The 20,817-nt window shown below is 43.8% G+C and overlaps 1 protein-coding gene and 1 long non-coding RNA gene across 2 annotated transcripts in view; both read left to right on the top strand.

Annotated features, from left to right (window-relative positions):
- LOC119161618 (uncharacterized protein C1orf53) overlaps nt 1-20,817 on the top strand; it is a 123,134-nt gene that overhangs the window by 89,475 nt on the left and 12,842 nt on the right. The gene's annotated exons all lie outside the window — the stretch shown is intronic.
- On the top strand, nt 11,703-19,933 carry LOC142776050 (uncharacterized). The gene is made up of 2 exons (XR_012887259.1): nt 11,703-11,927; nt 19,677-19,933. It is a non-coding gene; the product is annotated as an uncharacterized LOC142776050 (long non-coding RNA).

Genomic DNA, 20,817 nt, shown 5'->3' with positions numbered 1-20,817 from the left:
TTGCCAAATTGAAACCCCTGAAAATTTTATTAATATATTAAAGATCTGACATCACTTTATAACAAACTGAAAGAAGCTAAGAAAGAGTATTTTAAGAGTTTGGCTGCTGACTTTTTTAATAAGAAGAGGTTCTGGAATTATATGAAACGATGTGGTAATGAGAAGATTAGCCCACCAAATCTACATTACGGTGGCGAGATTGTAACTGAGAATAGAGATAAAGCCACACTTTTCAACAACTTTTTAAAAAAATTGGTTTTTCGCCCTCCTACACAAGTGATTGTCGCGAATAAAAAAGAACGATATTTGCTTATGGGTGATATATAGCTTTCATTCAATGGCATAGTGAAGTTGTTACAGCGCATTGACGAAAGTAAAGCAACTATCCCAGATGGCATATCACTAAGAGTTTTAAAACAAACACTGCTCTGAGGCAGCGGCTTGTTATCTCTATGTTATCTACAACATATTACTCGATGAAGGCAAGCTTTCTGATGACTGGAAAATAGCTAATGTTGTGCCCATTTTCAAAAGTGTTTCTAAATCAGATGTATCAAATTACAGACCGATTTCTCTGACGCCGACTTGTTGTAAAGTGCTTGAACATGTTCTTTTTTCTGTTTTAATAAATCACCTGACTTCAAATAATTTTTAAGTAATTGAATTCTATCATGATATGGCATCAGTTTTACATAATAGAGGACAGATTGATTGTTTCATTTTGGACTTCAGAAAGGCCTTCCATACGGTATCACACTCGATTTTGATTCAAAAACTGCAGAACTTGAACATTCATTAAACCATTTGCCGATGGATTGCAGACGGTTTAACTTTAAGAAAACAGAAGGTTGTTTTAGGTGAATCATGTTCATGTTGAGTTTCGGTGACATCAGGGGTACCTCAGTGTTCCGTACTCGGCCCACTTCTATTTCATGTGTTTATTAATGACATTTTGGATACAATTAGGTGTCGCATTAGAATGTTTGCTGACGACTGTGTGTTGACTGACCAAACGGATTCCACCCAGCTTCAGGATGACCTTAATCGTGAAGGTATGGTGTAAAAATAATGACGTGGTACTAAATACTAATAAATGCGTTCACGTCAGTTTCACCAAAATGGTCAATAGGTTTACAAATCAGTACATCTTAAACAATGAAGTTATTATGAAAGAACACAAATACAAGTACTTGAGTGTCACATTTTCTGAGGAAGGGGGATGATCTGAACACATGGCCAGTGTTCTCAGCAGAGCTGGAACAGGCCTAGGCTTTTTACAAAGAAATCTTAAACATGTAATCAAAGCTATTAAACAGGCCGCATATTACGCCTATGTCAGACCAATACTAGAATATGCCTGTCCTGTGTGGGATCCACTTAACAAAGTAAATATTCACGCACTAGAGCGCATTCAGTCGATAGCAGCAAGATTTCTTGTGGGAAAATATGACCGAACTGAAAGCTCTCAATGTATGAAAACAGAATTTAATTGGCAATACTTACAAGATCGAAAACGTAATCTCAGATTGAAACTATTTTATTCAATCTATAACAAAAAAACAGGCAATATTTCTTCAGAATATTTAAAACCAGCGCATTATTATTCCCCTCGTCATAACCACAAATTTAAAGTATGGCCATAAAACTCTAGAACGGATCTTTTTAGGCATTCTTTTTTTTTCCGCAAGCCATTGTCGAATGGAATATGTTACCAACTGATTTAGTTGGCCGCAAGACTGCGGATTCATTTTATGGGGCACTGTGCCCCCTGCAATAATGCATAAGATGGCGCTGCGGGTAATCTTGAAATTAAATAAATAAATAAAATAAATAAGTTGTCATTAAATTTTGCATGAATCTTTATTCGGTCGTTAAGGGAAGCAACAATGTCGTGCGTAAATTCAAGCAACTGTGTAGCCATCGGGAAAACAAGTTGTGTGGTTGTGTGCGTTTACGTACCGTATTATATATAGTATTTGTCGATTATATGGTCCAAAAGTGAAGCTGGTAAGCAATAATATTGGCCTATAAATTGCTACTTGGTTGTTTCCGAACTTAAGGGCATGACATTTGCTAATTTTCGAAATAGAGGAGTTGTTGCTGAGATTTATTTTTAAATATTACAGTAAGATAATTAGCACACCATACTGAATACTACTTTAAAAATATGTTTGGCATACCATCTGAGCCAGAGTGTATCGTAACTTGAAAATTACTATTGGATTATACTCTTCATAGGAGCTCAATTCAAGATGAGAAAGAGCAGGTAGTCTGGTGACGCAGAAAATGAAGGAGTGATGCCTTTGGCGCTGGAAAAAAAAAACAGACTTAAAATATTCACTAAGGGCAGTTGCTGTAGCTTCCAGATTTTTGGAGGAGTGACCGTCAAGAATAAACAGTGAGGACATAGACGATACAGGAGTAATCGGCCTGTAGAATCTGAATTATTTTTTTTCATAAGTGTAGCACAGACATTGCTAAGGTAGTAGATGTTAGCCTCTTGATTTTATCTTCTATTTACTTTTCGATTCATTACCTCGGGACGCATTTTTATTACACTAGGCATGATTTTCTCACGTAACCGCTTTACGCGACCAGCGAAATGGATTATATTTTTATGGCAGCATCGGTATTCGGGGTTCAATTTAACATAATTGTGTGGCACACACTTTGACAGAAGGGAGGAGGAAGCAACAAAAGGGAGAAGGCAGGGTGGTTAACCAGAAAGACATCCGGTTGGCTACCCTACACGGAGGGATTATTGAAGGGGACAAGAAAGATGAGAAAGATGGAAGAGAGGGAAAAGAAAACAAAAGCGGGGGGGGGGGGGGAGAGACTGACAGTAATTTCACTGCAGCGAACTCTACCGAATGTCAGAGGCCTTCACACAAGCCTGTGTTTTTCAGGAAACACAGCAGGGCTTTCACTGCCTTGTGGGCTGTCGAGGCATGTGGGCGTTGCTGTAATAGCACCTGCACAGAAAAAGGCCGATCATCCAGTCGCCGCATCGCGTTGGCAAGTACTTGTCTATCTGAGGCAAATCGAGGACAATGGCACAGCAGGTGTTCGATATTTTCGTCGGTGCCGCAAACATCGCACGCCGCACTGTCAGTAATTCCGATTAACGTGATATAAGCTTTCGTGGAAGCAACTCCCAGCCAAAGGCGATAGAGAAACGAAGCTGCACGTCGATGTAGGCCGGGTGGAGGCCGGAGTTGTAGTGAAGGGTCGAGCTCGTGCAGTCTTGTACGTCGTATGCTTGGTGTGTTCCACTCAGTCAGTGTGAGACTGCGGGCCAGTTGACGAATCTGACTCGCCGCATCCGCTCTTGAAAGCGGAATCGGAAGGCTGTTCGCTTCTTTATGTGACGTGCGAGCAGCATGATCTGCAGAATCATTGCCGCCTATACCACAATGCCCAGGTAACCACTGGAAGACGATGTCGTGGCCTTTTTGTATTAAAAGGTGGTGAAGCTTCACGGTTTGTTAGGTCAACTGGTCGTGGCATCCGCGTCGGAGAACTGATATCAGGCACTGTAACGCTGGTTTTCAGTCAGAAAACACAGCCCATTTACCTGGTTTTTCTTCCGAATTGATGAGTTCCAGTGCATTGCGCAGAACCTCGAGTTCTGCCGTCGTTGGCGTTGTCACATGTGAAGTCTTAAAACACTGAGTTACCCCTTGTGATAGTATAACCACTGCTCCACCTGGACTAGACGGCGTAGTAGAGCCATCCGTGTAAATGTGCACGTGGTTACTGTAGTTTTGTTCCAGTAGGAATAGACTCAGTTGTTTCAGGGCATGTGTTGGTAAATCCGATTTGCTCCTCATTCCTGGAATCATTAAGTGAACTCGCGGCCGGCTCAAGCTCCAAGGAGGAAGCAGTGGCTTTGATGCAGGTGCGTACGTCTCAGTAAACGATGAACGATGCTTGTAGACAGTAGCGCCGTATGTCGTGTGGGGCCTTTCAGCAGCTAGGCTCGTCAGGTGGTGAGAAGGGGTCCTGGAATAATGCCCGAGGTGCATGTGCATTGTCTCGGTAATAATATGCGTCTTTATTAAGTGATCTTGAGCGATGGCAATGGTTTCAGCCGTTGACAGGCATTCTCACAAAACATAGGAAAGAGCGCATATACATTGCGAAGCTCACTACAAAATTAAAATTCCTCAAAATATGACGCTAAAGTGTCCAGTACGGAAGTGTCATCAACTTTCAGAAAGTTGAGAAAAGTTTCAATCTCAGGTCTTTGAGGAGAACACGCTGAGTTTGAGGCAACCTAAGCATTATTATGGTCAGAAAACCCTTCGACGACTTCACATTTTACACCGTGCAAGAAGAGCTCGCAGCCCCGTAATGAACTTAGGCTGCAGTTAACTCTTTTTCATCTGAACTCGCGAAATTGTAAAACGCTTGCGTACGTGAATATGGCTGCTCCCAGGCAAAAAAAAAAGCAGGGTTTGTACAGTGATATCATAGCATCTAAAAGGCCAAACGAGCCGTTCGCTGATGCCTGCTGAAACAGCAAACGTGCTAGCGTGTGCTAGCACTCACAACCACGCATTTGTAAACAAAGTTCACATATGCAGTTCGAGCCAGCAGCCTCCTACCCGAATATCCATTCATAATCCTTCGTCCAGCGAAAGGCAGAGCGGACTTCCTTTCCGGCTGAGGAGCAATCGGCATCGCACGCGGAGTGATGTTATCGCATGCGCCCTCCGTGTGATGGAGATGGACAACTTGTTTCATCTATGCTTCAGCAGTGTTCCTGGCTATAGCGCCCGTATGATTTTATCAGCGGGAACTGCATACAGTTTGCGTACAAAAGCAATTTATTTAGACTTTATACGGAACGATATAGGGATGATTAAGGACTGTGGAGAATGTCCGCATAAAAGTTCTCGCAATAAAAAAATACACAAAAATCGTCGAAGCGCGCTGGCCTTTGTTATGAAGGGCTGCGTTGTCATGGCTGTAAAGAGTTCGTCCGTTGGGAGAATGAAATATTTCGGAGCCTTTTTCTTTGGTTTTCTTATCAATTCAACAGCACTAGACTCTACTTCTTGCAGACTCTTCAACATTTATGTCTTCGTAAAGTATGTTTGCAATGTGAGTGCTAAGCGTTGAGCCTATCAGGATTCCAAACTTTTCGGCTACACTCTTCTTATGTCCACTTGCGCAATAAAAAACTCACAAAATGCAGCGAGATCAGAAGTTCATCGCACATAATAATCCTGCGAGATGCGAGTATAAGAACGGGAGTGGCGGGTGGCAAATGGATGGAAAGCTGGGTAGAAGACAATTTACAACTGATATTTCTCGTATATGGACTATTCTAGAGCATGTGCCTTAATAATGTCATATGAATTACTCTTCGAGTGTGCTGAATGGCGCCGAAAAAAACAAGAAGCGCCAAGAGAGAACACGCTCGACTGTGTATCTTCACAAGCTGTTTTACGACCCTTATATGAATATGGCATACATGGAAACTATAGAGCAGTCAAGAAACTGCAAATGCCGCTCTCAGAAATTTTAAAGCGGCAGGAAAGAAGAAGAAGTGGCGTAGTTTATGCCCAGATTCCCCGTTTGGGTAAAAATAAGACGAACGGCGGCGCGCCGCAAATTATGGTGCGGCGGCGGTGGCGGTGGCGGCGGCGCGGCGTGGCGGCACACAGCTACAGTGTACTTGAAGGGGGCAGTGGTACCGAAGATCCCAGAAGCATCTGCATTAAGAGCGCGTGCGCCGTAGCCTGCGAAAGCGTTTATTTGCTCGTTTTCCGTGCGTGTATAGCGTTCCTGAGCGTTTATCAGTGTATGCACACCTGCTAAGCGCCACGGCGCAAGAGTGATTATGCAGGCACGCGGAAATTGCGTCGAGACATTCACTGTTTCAAGAGCCTGCCGACCCACACACAAAAAAAATGTCAATAGAAATTTTCAGGGATCTGCCTAGCTTCTCCCTCAAGCAGCAGCCTTGAGCTGGGCTACATCATAAGTGGCTACTGGCGAACTACAAGAGAGGAGAAGTATCAAAACTGTGATTAAATCATACGTTCATTTTGTCGGCAGTCTCTACGATATCCACAGCACAGTTTTCCTCATATGAGTCTACATGCGCTCGATTGTCTCACAATAAAACCGAGCATAAGTAACGTTGTCGCAACATTTATATCGGTGACGACTCAGTTTTATCATGCCAGTTTTGCAGAAGATAATAATTATTGCTTTATGGAAGGCTTATTACATATTAAACATAATAAAACAACATACACAATTATTAAAAAGTGTCAATTCTATATGTAGGCCGTCTGTTAATCTGTGTAAATTCATTGTAACCAGTTCTCATTTTGTATCGACAGCCTAAATTGTGCTGCTTTCCAAATATTCTATTGGCGTAACACCATTGCCAGCCAGAAAATTTGACGATGTTTTGTATTATAAATAAGCGTAGGTCTATTATTAAGTGTCAAAAGTGTAGCCTGGCAGTGGTGCGTCTCGCTCTATATATATATATATATATATATATATATATATATATATATATATATATATATATATATATATATATATATATATATATATATATATATACATGTATGAATAAATAAATAAATAAATAAATAAATATATATATATATATATATATATATATATATATATATATATATATATATATATATATATATATATATATATATATATATACATATATATACATATATATATATATATATAGTGGGAGTAATAATTCAATGGGCCAGTTAGTCTTCGTGAAGGTATGAGGTATGGCACAACGGGAGCGTTGTCAACAAGGATAAATATATTTATTTCCCAACAGTTTCGGGAGGGGTCCTCCCTTCATCAGGGGATGAGTTATACTGACATGAGCTTCCAAACTTCGTTGCTGCCGCGTCCCTCTCGCCTTGAAAAATGTTTGCGAGAGTGAGAGGGAACTAAAAAAAGGGGGGGGGGGGAAGACGAAAAAGAAAAAGAAAGAAAAGAAAGAAAGTAAAAAAGAGGAAGAACCACTGTCAACACTGAGAACGAAGCCAACTGTCCGTCTACATCCACATACGGTTCATATCACGTGCTGTTCAGTTCTTGACGTGTGTCGGGCCACCCAAGATTGTCGCCACGGTGCCGGGAGGGTCCGTGCCGGCGTGCATAAAGAAAGGGGTTTCCCCGTAATGGGTCGGTCGGCGGGCGGCGTGCGTAAAGGAAGGAATTCCCGTTAATGGGTCGGTCGGCCATTTACTTTTATTCTTCGTCCGTTTCCCTTCAATGGTCATCAAGTGGTAGGCGAAGGTAAGCACTTTGTATGTGCATGTGGGGAAAAAAAGGGAAGAAAGGACAGTGTACACGTACGAGTCAGTCAGAAAAAAGCATGGTCTCCAGCTATCAATCTTTGTCACCAATTTTCTCCTGGCTTACTTCTCGGAGGCAGTTGAGTTTTCCGGGGTCCTCGTTGATGCCGGCTACTACTGTACGAAGTTTGAAAATAAAATATGCCTCACGCTGTTCGCGCTCGCGTCTGTTTGAGAAACCGGACTGCTAAAGAGTTACACTGATATTTTCAAAACTGTGGTTTGGCAGGCGCAGATGTCTACATAAAGGTAGCTTCGGCAGTGAAGTGGCGTGGTACCGGTGATTATTGAACCGCAGCCGAAATGGCGTGTCTGTTTGGCCGATATATTCTGGTCCACAGATGTTGCAATGTAGCATGTATATTATGTTACTGGAGTCACAAGTAAGGCTTTCAGTTATGCAGAATTTGAAATCCGAGAAGTTCGCTTCGGATTCACGTGTTGTAACCATCTGTGGGCATACCTTGCATCGAGCTTTTCCGCAGGGATGGCACCCTGATTGAAATTTGGGGGTGTTTGTTTTTGCTCTGACAAGAATGTCCTTCAGATTTTTATCCCGGCGGTACACCACGTGAGGTGGCTTCGCGAAAATAGAAGTTAGTCGTTTGCTTTGCCTGATTATGTTGAAATGGCGGGAAAGTATGTTGTTGATTCGTGGCGCTGATGAGGAGTAAGTTAGTACAAGGTTCGTTTGGGAAGTCGTTTTAGATACTCTGTTTGGTCCCTTAATTATATCATTCCTGTTCACGTTACGAGCACGTAGTATGGCATCGTCAATAATGTCTTCCGGATAATTTTGTTTCAATAAGGAATGCTTTAGTTGTTCCGCGTGTCTGTCAAATTCCCGCATATCGGTGCATATTTTTCGGTACCGGTAGGCCTGAGAATATGGAATACCCGTTTTGCAATGCTTTGGGTGGCTGCTGTTGAAATGTAGGTACATTTGACGATCTGTAGGCTTTTTGTAAAGGGTTGTTGACAAGTGGTCATTTTCGACCGTGACAGTGACGTCCAAAAAGTTAATGCTAGTTTTGAAAATTTTGTGCGTGAATTTTATTGACGTGTGGCATTTGTTAAAATCCTCTATGAAGCGGAAAAGACTTCCGTCATCATGGTTCCATATCATAAAAATATCGTCTAAGTATCTTCTGTAGTAGAAAGGTTTCAAGGTGCGTCCCTCAATGAATGGGATTTCAAGTGAAGCCATAAAGGTGCTCGAGTAGTTTGGGGCCATTTTCGTGCCCATTGCAGTGCCACTGACCTGAAGGAAATGCTTGCCGTTGAACTCAAAATGGTTAGAATTTAGTACAAGTTCAAGAAGTGTAAACAGTACCTCGCCACTTACACTAGTTGATGAGTCAGATTTTACATATTCAGAAACCATAGCCGCTATTCCGTCATGGTGGGGTATGTTGGTGTACAGTGAGCAGACGTCCATGGTCACCAGAAAACTGCCGCCTGGGATGTCGAGACTTGAAGTTTCGCAGATGAAGTGGTTTGTGTCCTTTAGGTAATAGGGAAAATTTGGGGGGATGTTTTTTATTAAGAAATTGATGAATTCTTAATACCTTCATATATATATATATATATATATATATATATATATATATATATATATATATATATATATAGTCCAGTTCACGGAGGATCTACTGGACTACCACCATGCCTGCCTATATATATATATATATATTATGCCTTGAAAAAGACAGGGTTCCTGTCGAAACGTCGGCACAATAAACAGTTGTTATGTGAAAGCGCATCTACTTTCATATATATATATATGTATTGCTTGGCATTCCTGGCATATTCCCTGTACATTCCTTGGCATTACTGTCTGTTAGATCTCATTAATATTGTGTTAAAACACGGACAAAACGAGCCCTTAGGTATACACTTCTTTCCCTTATTTCATTGAACGAGGGTCTCGTACTGGCAGACTTGGTGTGTTTAGGTTGTATAAGAGAGAGAATTAATCAGCTGCCCGCTCATAATAAGTTCACGTGCTACGTGACGCCAAACATGCGCATAAGAGTGTTTTCACACTCGTCGTTTGGCTTATAGATGGCGCTGACTGTCACTCCTACTTCTAAATTCACATATAAACCCAAAAAAAGTGGATGGAGGGAAGGCCGCTGTGGTAGCTCAGTGGTTAGAGCATAGAACGCGTTATTCGAAGGTCGTAGGTTCGATTCCTGCTCACGGCTGGTTATTTTTTCATCCACTTTTTTTTCTTCTTATTTACATTCCATTGGTTCTAATAACTTCCCCTGTACACTCCTTGGCATTACTGTCTGTTAGATCTCATTAGTATTGTGTTAAAACACGAAAAAAACGAGCCCTTAGGTATACACTTCTTTCCCTTATATATATATATATATATATATATATATATATATATATATATATATATATATATATATATATTTGTATATATATATATATATATATATATATATGTATATACGGTAGAAAAAGAGGTGGACAAACGTTTGAAAACACAAGTTTTACTAACGTTTCGGCAGGTGCGCCTGCCTTCGTCAGAGTGAATGGTTACAGATGCCACACAGGGCACATATATAAGCCGCTTCTTTGTGTATCACAAGGCTGAGTCTTTATTGGTAGTTTAAGAAACAAGAATATATATCACCAAAGGCACGCGGCTATAGTGCATATATATATATATATATATATATATATATATATATATATATATATATATATATATTTGGGGGCCTCCAAACTGTGAGGGTGGCCCCCTCTGCTACAGGAACTTGTATCATTTTGCTTAGATCCTCCAAAGAAGGCTGGTCCACCAGCCAAATCTGTTAGGTTTCAATAAATAAATAAATCATTGTTTTGTTTCCTATACTGCACTATTCTCGAAGTATATAATTTTTATTATGGTAGCCACAAGAAACTCCGATCATACATACATACATATATATATATATATATATATATATATATATATATATATATATATATATATATATATATACTGACGTAGTCCTTTACAGGACTTTATTAGGCCTGGAAGACGTGGCCAAAAACAGTCACTTCCGAGGCACAGAACCGACTCAAGCCCTACCTCTACTAACGATGGAGATGAGGAGGACCACTATGGGATGATGGTTATGTAAAGGTAATGAATAAGCGTGTTGTGAATGCCCACACTGATTTCCCGCGCATGAGAGTGGCCATCCTGGCCGCAACACGTCACCGCCCCATTAACAATATCCATGGAATACTCAGCTACGATTTTTAGGCGGTGCGTTTCTCGTCTGACTACGTTAGACTTGATCTAGTTTTAAGACGTCATACTGTTGAAAAGATGGAATTTACAGTGCGCATTTGTACAGTGACACGCTATATTCAGCTTCGCCAACTGTAAACGTTCGGTGCAAGAGTATACCCAGAATATTTTTTTTTTTGGGGGGGGGGGATGTAACAGAACGATTAAGTTTGGCAATTTGGTGATTGCTGCGAATGGGTGCAAATATTTTAGTATACCCTGAAAAGTTAATTTAGTATACCCTGAAAAGTTAAATTACGAAAACATTTCGTGGTGTAGGGAGTTCACATTCCCTTCCTCTCCCCTCTTTACTTATTGCTTCTTGGTTCTGCGAGCGTTCGACACGGTTATAGTTTTTTAATCTCACAGCTTTTTGAGCACAACTAACTTCCAGTAAATCGGCTCTGTTATTGTGCTTATTGTAGACGCCTAACGAAGAAAGAGTGCAGACAGAAGAAATGAGTATAGGACACGCCCTTTCTGAATTATTTTTGATCTCTCACAAGGGCTTTTATGGAGCTCATATTCAGTAGATTGGCGTGTCATACTTCAAAGGCTATAAAATCATGTGATATACATGATTGATAGGCAGGCACGAAGAAATCTGCGTGAAAAAAAAGCGTGCCGGAGGAGCCGAAGCCCATAGCACTTCCTGCACGCGGTGTGCGGCTCTTTCAGTGCTATTCGACATCAGTGCCACCGCTGCGGGCAACGGTGAAGCGATCAGGCGGCGGGGCGCGGTCACGCCACTCAACACTTCTAGTACACTCTAACACAGCTCTACGCATACGTGCGTCGGCGTACGGCTCCAAGCCAAAAAGCCAACTCCGCTCAAGGAGACAATGCTTTAGTTCGGGGAAGTCGGATGGTGGCGATGGCGCAAAACAGTATGATGCTATAGGAAGCCAAAGCAACCCATGGTGTCGCTGCGACTCCGGACAGGCAGTGCCATCTTTGGTAGAAAAGTAGAAATCGGGAGTGTAGATGGCGCGTTTTCCCTTCGCTCCAATGCACTGCCGCTCGCTTACGTGCTCGTGCAGAGAACGCGCCCTGTATTTGAGTCACCTCACAATGTACCGCCTGCAGTGCGGCTTCATAAAGATCTCTGAGCTGGACAAGTCTTCCGAGAAGCGAATCGAACAAAAGGAGTAAAGCTGGTTAGTCTAGTTTATGATGTGGAGCAGACGACGGAAGACGAGCGTGCCCGAGTCATTGCGAAATGTATGTCGCGGGTCCTTCATGATAATACTGTGTACGACGTATGCCTCGAGGTAAGTCCCATTCTGCGGACATGAAGCCGCGTACTCTATCGTTGTGCTTTGTTGACGTTTATGGAAACCATATCATTGTTGTTTTGATGTGGTATCTAGCAGTGGCAGCCGTGTATTGTCATGTGCAAACGTAGGCGGCGTGCTGAAAAAATAAATAAAAACAAAAGTTATACGGTCACGGCATTAAAATGTCCGAGAGGTTTTAGAGTCATGTTTTCCGTGCCGTGCTTGACCCGCTGACGTCACCGCGAAGCAGCAAGATGTGGAGTTTAACGGCTTATAACCATCATATCATGATGAGAGACGCCGTAGCGGAGGGCTCCGGAAATTTCGACCACCTGGGGTTGTTTAACGTGCACCCAAATCTGAGCAGACGGGCCTACAAGATTTCCGCCTCCATCGGAAATGCAGCCGCCGAATACGGGATTCAATCCCACGACCTGCGGGTCAGCAGCCGAGTACCTTAGCCACTAGACCACCGCGGCGGGGCAAAGGAAGTTCGAACAGCAAGCTGTTGTTTACAGGGAAGGCCCCTGATTTTCTTCTCGAACTCAGTCGTTGACAGTTGTTGTATGTCTGTTTTCATTTGTTCAACTTCACTTTGCAGCTTTGCCGCCTTTTTCTACATCAGCCACACCGCATGAGTCCTAGAAGCAAGCATTTTTTTATGGAAGTCGAGCTTGCTTTTTTTTTGCGGGACATCGTGTTCTGAGTCAATTTTCTCGGATATTTACATGCTAGGCACATTAATTCCGAAACAACAGCAGTTTGCAGCATAATATAGTTCATTGAAAGTAGCAAATGATTTGCTTAGCGGCTTTCGTGCACTCCAGGGCACAAGTTGGAATTTGCGACTTTTTTCGATAGTTCATGAACTTTTTCTACAGACTCTATTTGTTGATCCTGGAACTTTTTCCCGCGGATGTAAACAAATGCTCTTTCTGGACTGTCTTTAGTGCCACTATAGCCCAGCGCCACACGTTGGCCCACATGAATAACGTCCAACAATCCATCGTCGCTTTCCTGGCACTCAACAAACGTTATGCTGTCTTTTGCATCACGAAAGTGAACTTTGGTCCAAGGAGGTTAAACTGGAAGCTCAGCGCATTTTAAAAACATAGAGCTATCGACTTGTCGTTCTCCTGGCTCCACATTGTCACACGCGATCACTTCAGCGTCATGGCAATGGTCCTTAAAATCACGACGCTGCCTTTTTGCTGGTCGAGGACGAGGAGCCTGCTCGCATAAGTTGCGGTCTTTTCTTTTTATGAGACAAAGGCTTAGACAAGTGCTTCGGAGCGTCCGGAAAAACAGTAGGCACAGCATCCTTGGCAAGGAGAGGTGTGTCTTTTGGAATCTCTTCCACCTTGCCCTGAATTACTATCTTGAAGATGCGCTCGTTGAACGAAGGTTCAAAATGCCTCTCGCAAACAACACACGCGTCGTTCAGCGTCTTGTCACCACGCTTAATGTTTCGCGCCCATTGCTGTAATCATTCTGGCTCTTTCGGCGTACGAAAAAACGAGAACTTTGTTTTGCACGAACGCTACCTCCTGTTACAGCCCGGTACAAAACACGTGCTGTCGCGCTTCTCACGCTTTCGCACGGACATTTAGTTCGCTCGAAAATACTACGCACAGAACACATAAAGCGTGTTCCCCACATCATATTGGAATGAAAACACTCGTGATGAGGGCCAAGTGGTCAAGCTCACACTGTCACAATTTCGGTCGAAAAAACACAACGGATGAACTGCAGCAACAACACAACGCAGTGAACGAGCAGGCAGAAGCAGGCGAGAGCAACGACATGAATGGATGGATGGATGGCAATGGTTGTACCCTTTAGATCGGGCGGTGGCTAGCGCCACCAAGCCGTTCTACTTAATGAACCAAAAACTAGATTTATTTTCTTTTTCCTTTAAACATTGAGGTTGAGGACTCGTACTTTGCAGTGAAGGGTTTGATTTTCATTCGTGCCTTGACTTTAGCCACCAATCAGATAACCTCCTTCTAGTTAATTCTACCCACTTAAAGTCTATTTTGCCCTCCCTGTCCCTAAACCCCAGTGCTTTGAAAAACTCTGCGCCATCATCCTGAACTATAGGGTGAATCCCTTTACAGAACATTATCAAGTGTTCGGCAGTTTCTTCTTCCTCTCCACACGCACTGCATACCGTGTCTGCCCCTTCGTATTTGGCCCGATATGCCTTGGTTCGCAATACTCCCGTTCTGGCCTCAAGCAGTAGAGAACTACCCCGAGTAATATCATAGAATTTTTCCTTGGCAATTTCCTGCTTAAAGGTTTGATAGATCTCTAGTGCGGACTTCTTAATTATGCCAATTCTCCACATATAAGTTTCAGCTTCCTTCACGGAAAGCGCGCAGCGCCCCCTGCGTGGTCAATTAGGAAGCGTAAACCTCTCCCGAGTCCCCACACGGCCCGCCGCGCAGACGCAAGACTAGCCAAGTATTCTAGGCGCCGTAGCAATGCTCGAGCCCACTCCTCACGTGGGCATTATTACAGTGTACTAGAAGGGGCAGCAGAAGTCTCTGCTGATTCTGCGGCGGGTGACAGTAGCGGCGGCGCTGTAGTTCGATGGTACTGAAGATCGCGGAAACGTCTGCATTGGGAGCGCGCACGCCCGAACGTGCGAAAGCGTGTAATTGCTCGTTTACAGCGCGTTTAATGCGTTTCTGAGGCTTTATCAGTGGACGCACCTGCTACGTGCCATGTTGCACGAGTAAATATGCTCACGACGAAATTGCGTCAATACATTCACTGTTTCAAGAGCCTGCCGACCCAGAAAAAAAGATGTCATTCTAAATTTGCACGGATACGCCAAGCTCCTTCCTCAATCAGCGCTTTGAGCTGCGTTACATCATAGGAGGCTACTGGCAAACTACAAAGAGAGGAGAAGTATCAAAACGATGATAAAATCATGCGCTCATTTTGTCAGCAGTCTCTACGAAATCCAGAGCACAGTGTTCCTCATATGAGCCTGTATGCGCTCGATTGTTTCACGAGAAAGCCGAGTGTAAGTAACGCTGTCACAACGTTAATTGGTGACGACTCTTTTTTATCATGCCAGTTTTGTGGAAGATAATAATTTTTGCTTTCCGAAAGGCTTTTTACATAATAAACCTATTAAAAACAACACTAAAACATATTAAAAAGTTCCAATTGTAATATAGCCCGTCTGTTAATCTGCGTAAATTCATTGTAACCAGTTCTCATTTTGTATCTACAGCTTGAATTCGGCTGCTTTCCAAATATTCTATTGGCGTAATGCCATTGCAAGTGAGCAAGTTTATGACGATGTTTTGTATTATAAACGGCGTAGTTCTATTAATAGGCGTCAAAAGCGTAGGCAGGCAGTGGTGCATCTTGTTTTGAGAAATTTACCTTACTTGTATATGTACAAAGTAAACACACACACACGCATATATATATATATATATATATATATATATATATATATATATATATATATATATATATATATATATATATAGTAAATGCCTCTTAGCACAGCTACTAGTTGTAGGCGGTGCATTTCTCGTTTGACTACGTTACACTTGAACTAGTTTTGAGACCTCATACTCGAAAAGGGGAAAGCTACAGTGCGCATTTGTAGAGACACGCTATGTTCCGCTTTGGCAACTGTACACTATTGGCACAGGGCTACCCAGGATTTCTTTTTTTTTGAGGGGGTGTGGTGTGCAGCAGAACGCCTAACTTTGGCAATTGGTGGTCGCTGTGAATGCCTGTAACTATCATAGTACACCCTTCAAAGTTAAATTACCAAAACATTTCATGGTGTAGGGGGTTCAGATTCCTTTCTCTCCCCTATTTCCTTGTGGCTTTCGGGCTCTGTGTGCATGTGACGCAGTATTTGTTTTTTAATCTCACAGCTTTCTGAGCACAGCCAACTTCCAATAAATCAGGTCAGTTATTCTGATTATTGTAGACGCCTAACCAACGAAGAAAAAGTTAAGAGAGAAGAAATCAGTATAAGACACACCCTTTCTGAATTATTCGCTATCTCTCACAAAGGCTTTTGTAGAGCTCAAATTCAGTAGATGGGCGTGTCATACTTCAAGGGCTATGGCATCATGTGCTAGAGATAAATGATGGGCAGGTGCGAAGAAATCTGCATCAAGAAATTGCGGTGGAGGAGCCGAAGCGCAGAGCAGTTCCTGCACGCGGCGTGCGGCTCTTTCAGTACTATTCGACTGCAGCGCCGCCGCTGCGGGCAACGCGGAAGGGATCAGACGGCGAGGCGCGGTCATGCCACTCAACACTTCTAGTACACTCTAGCATTATCTCACTCGCGCCACCTCTCTCCATCTGTCGGCAAGAAGCCGCGAGCCAGCGGGTAGTTGCGCTCCGCGTGCCTCGAGAACTTATGCAGATGACCTATCTATTGTCGTCCCGGAGGAGACAACTGTTTGCACTGTCTTGGATGTAATGGAGGGGTACTGCTTCGTGAGTGGCGCCAAGATAAATAAGTCGAAGTGCGCAGTCTTGTATTTGAACAGCGCTCCCTCCAGCCCACGTCCCATGCACGGCCTCTTCATTAAGGAGCGCCTACGCATATTGGGTTTCCATTTCGAACCGGATGGCCTGACTTCCGAAAACCGGCGCTTAGCTAGGAAAAAGTTGATCGACAGAATTCGGTAACTTGGTGTCTTGTCTTGTCAACTTACAGCTAGGGCCACGATAATTCGATCGCTGTTTAGTTTTCTCACGTATGTAGGTTCAGCTATGCCTATTAAGCCCCATACCAGGATTCTCCTGAAAAAAAAAAAACTTTTCGGTTTTCTTTGGAGCCGTGCATCTCCGTGAGTGTCGTGCCCTGTGCTGAAGTTGCGCAGGGATGAAGGAGGACTCGGTATTCCTGACCTGAGCGTTGTGACCATGGCGTCACACGTTAGATGGATACGGGTATGCTTGATACGGATATGCTCTTTACTCGAAGCTTTGCGTCGTATTTCCCGAGCCCGTGGCTGAGGTGTTGTCGCCTGAGGCATTTTCGAATTCGGTGCCTTGGGCGGGAACGCCTTCTGCCTTCTATGCAGGGGCCGCTTCCACTTTGGCCTGCCTCCCAGAGGTCGACCCCGAGATAGATTTAGCTTCAAACGAACCCCACCAGTTAGTTGATAGATTAACTGGTGGAGTTACCCTGAGTTACCTACACACTTTAGGGCATTTGACCTGTCCAACCGTAATCCTAACTGGTGCTTAATTGCTGACAGTTTCTTTGACGCCAAGTGCACTCCATTCATGTACCGCCTGGCCAGAGGGCACCTGCCCATAGCTTTCAGGCCCTTCACGAAAATTCCTAAACGAGAAAAGTGCTCCTTTGTGGTAGTATCGAGGACCTGGTTCAAGTGTTGTTTCAGTCTGCACTACCAGGTGCCCTCCATCGAAATATAGCTACCTTGTTTGGTCACCCCGGTGTTTCTTTCAACACCATCCGTTTTTTATTTGCATCCCCTGTCAGGACAAGCGGTTAAGCAGTACGTGCTTCTGCTTGTTGAGTGCTCCTACCAAGTGTGGGCGTCACGGTGTTGTGCCGTTTTCGGCGGGAGGTGACCCGGGCTTCACGAAGTAACTCACAAGAGTGGAAGCTTGGGCTAGTTGGTGCGTAGTCATATTTGCAAGATGTTTCAGCGCGCGAACAAAGGAAAAAGGACAGGGTAGACAGAAAGAGCAGCGCAAAAGAAAAACGACAGGGTAGACAGAAAGAGCGCTGCTCTTTCTGTCTACCCTGTCCTTTTTCCTTTATTCACGCGCTGAAATATCTTGCAAATATGTTCACGAAGTAGTTGCATAAGTGCGAAAGGAGGTCTGGTTCGTTGTCCACCGAGAGTAGCAGTGCCTAGGTGCAAAAACGTTCTATGAGATGTGGCATCGTCCGGCAGTGATTTTCAGTGAGTCAGGAGGGCAGATAACTATCAATTTTTAATGATGGCGTTCTCTAAAGTTTCACGACTCGGCCTAGTCAGCTAATCGCCCCCGAGTTTAGTTTGAGTGGTTGTTCGCCTGAGTTATGCACGTACTACGGTGATCATGTCGCCTCGTCGGCCTTTAGCCGCAAGGTCCGCTTTCGCCCCTTCTCCATGCTCGGCGACTCGACTCCCCGAGGCGGAGGGTGGATCCCTTCTTTGCGAAGGGCTAAGCCGGCTTTTAGCCGTGCGAATTTACCGGGGTACGTTGGGTTTGCGTGCAGCGGCATTCGATTCTGCACCAAACAGTTGTCCCACAGCCCCCAAGGGACCGATTGTGTCTCGCTGGGCGGTCACGAGACGGGCCATGGCCGCAGTGCGTGGGGCGCGCCCCACGCACAGCGCCCACCTTGTCAGGGTACGTCCGATTTGCGTTTTGTGATTGAAGTTACCGCACCGAAGGGTATCCCCTATGTTGGGCCTCCCTGGCTTGTATGCCGGGGCGCAGGCCGGGGTGCAGGCCGCGTCTGTTTGGCGCCGAGCGGCGGCCTCCTTACCAGGGTACGGCCGTCTGCCCGAAACAACCCCCCTCCCACGACCCTTGGGGGAGAAGTGCCGGGACAGACGTACGGATGATGATGGGTTGATGAGTTACGAGAGATTCTGGGACAAAGCGCTTCGCGCCACGTCTCCTTCCTATCTGACAACGGCACCTCGCTGCGCTGACGAATGTGGACAGCGCGTCGTTGCTTGCCGCGCGATCGCGCCGACAGGTGGGACGCCATCGCGGCAAGCTTCCCCCTAGTGTGCACGTACTTTTCCCAATTGTCACCGGCGTTGCGAGGGTTAGCCAAGCCGGCCGCTTTCGCGAATGACGACGTCAACACCGATTAGGTGCGAGCCAGGGAAGCCCAACGCAAGTGTCGGCAGTGGGATACCAGCGACACCAACAAGGTGCAAGTAAGAACACCGATCGCGTTCGAGAATACAGAAGGCATGCAATTAACACCGACGAGACGCGAGCCAAGGTACCGAGCGCAAGCGTCTTAAATGCATCCCGCCTCCCGTGTCTTTGCATTTCAAACAAACGTTTGCTCGAGTAAGCGCTACACCGACTTTTGCTTTAAACAGTTCTTCTAGAACCCCCGTCAACAACCCTTTCAACCAGGTCAGCGCTGTGCGCACCGCTACTGCTTCGCATTTCATCAGCGTTCCCTTCAGAGAGATGGTCCATCGTTTTTTTGTTTTGTTATGCCTCTAGCTCGTGCGCTCACCTTTAGGCTTCCCAGTCTCTAGGTCAAGCCATCCGTTTTGGTCTTTTGATGTCAGCCGTTCCACAGGCACTGGCGATTCTCGGTAGCACTCCAGCGTGTTTGTATACTGTCAGTCTGTCATTTGATTCTGTCATCTATTACTGCCTCTTTTTTCTACTGTGCATGGTGAACAAATAGGCACCTGTGCTTGCTGCATCGAAGGAATATGTACTCGATTGCCCTACAGGAGATGCGTGGTTTTGCCTGCTACTACAGGTGTAAAAATGTAAACGTTGACTGGCCGTATCGACAAAAAACTAGGGGAGTAAATGCCACGCATAAAAAAATATAGCGTAATGCCATCCCAGCAATTTCATGTCCCCTACAATATTGTATACACAATATATATATATATATATATATATATATATATATATATGTATATATATAACTTCGGTGTCACTCCTAAACTAAACAACACAACGTTTCGGTAACGTTTTTTTTTTCCTCAAAAGATTGTGTCTTTCGCTTTTTGTTCTGTTCAGAGTCACAACATCAACATCCAGGACTCTTGGAGATGTACTTGTGCAGGACAGACCGTAAATATCTCGAAGGACAACTCCCAATAACACCATGGCAAGAAAATAATGACTAAAGAATGTGGTTCTCCCTTTCGAAAATTTCTGGCTTTTGTCTATTGTGTCAAAGTGCTTTTTAAGTCTTCTTTTATTGCATCACTTTATTGTAATGGGGAAATAAATATTAAAATTTCGAAGGGGCTACTAGCTGCCGTGGTTCACAACATACCTGGTTCATTATTTACACACGTGTGCTCAAACCACATATTTGGGAGTGCAGGTAGGATCGTTGTGGTCTATGTATTTCACTGGCAATTATTAAGAGCTGATCAAGGCTTTACTGCTTTCCTGAAAAAAAAATAATGAAAACTTACGCCAGCTTTCTTTTTCCACATGCCGACATTTCATACTTTCAGAATACACAAATTTTGGACGATACAAACATTTTGGTGGTCCTGTGAGATTCGCATCAGTGATCTTTAACTAATACAAAGGAATGGAATCTACACAGTGGCAGCACAGCTGTGCTACAGGAATTTTTGCGTTCAAATACAGCCGTCGCCGAAGCCAAGAACAAACATCGAATTGGCTGGGACTCAGCATCAGCGTATGTTAATACAACTGTGATGAACGAAAGAAGGGCAGTAGGTCGGGATATCCCGTGTATCTTTGTAAATGGCAACTCTCGTTATATTCATTTCACGTCTGTTATAGTTAACAAACTTTAATATTAAATACAGACGCAACATTCAAAGTAAAATTGTTCGATTCTCGTTAACTGCGGCTACGTTGCGATAAAGTAAAAAAAGGACATACACACCCGTGTGATTTGTTTTGAGGTGCATGTTAAATGGTTCCAGATTGTCAAATTATTCTCAATAAAGTGTGCCTCCAGTGTTTACTGCATTAACTTTATTATTAGATTCACTTTAGTTCACAGGTACCAGTGATAGTTATTGATGATAACGTGAACATTACGACCTCTGTAGACGGTGAACAAAGCTCGAAGGTCAAGACTGAGAAAAGGCAAGTAATATATATATATATATATATATATATATATATATATATATATATATATATATATATATGTCGTGTGTGTGTGTGT

Source organism: Rhipicephalus microplus, chromosome X, assembly GCF_043290135.1.
Source record: "Rhipicephalus microplus isolate Deutch F79 chromosome X, USDA_Rmic, whole genome shotgun sequence".
NCBI lineage: Eukaryota > Metazoa > Arthropoda > Arachnida > Ixodida > Ixodidae > Rhipicephalus > Rhipicephalus microplus.
This window is presented reverse-complemented; position numbering and strand designations above follow the sequence as displayed.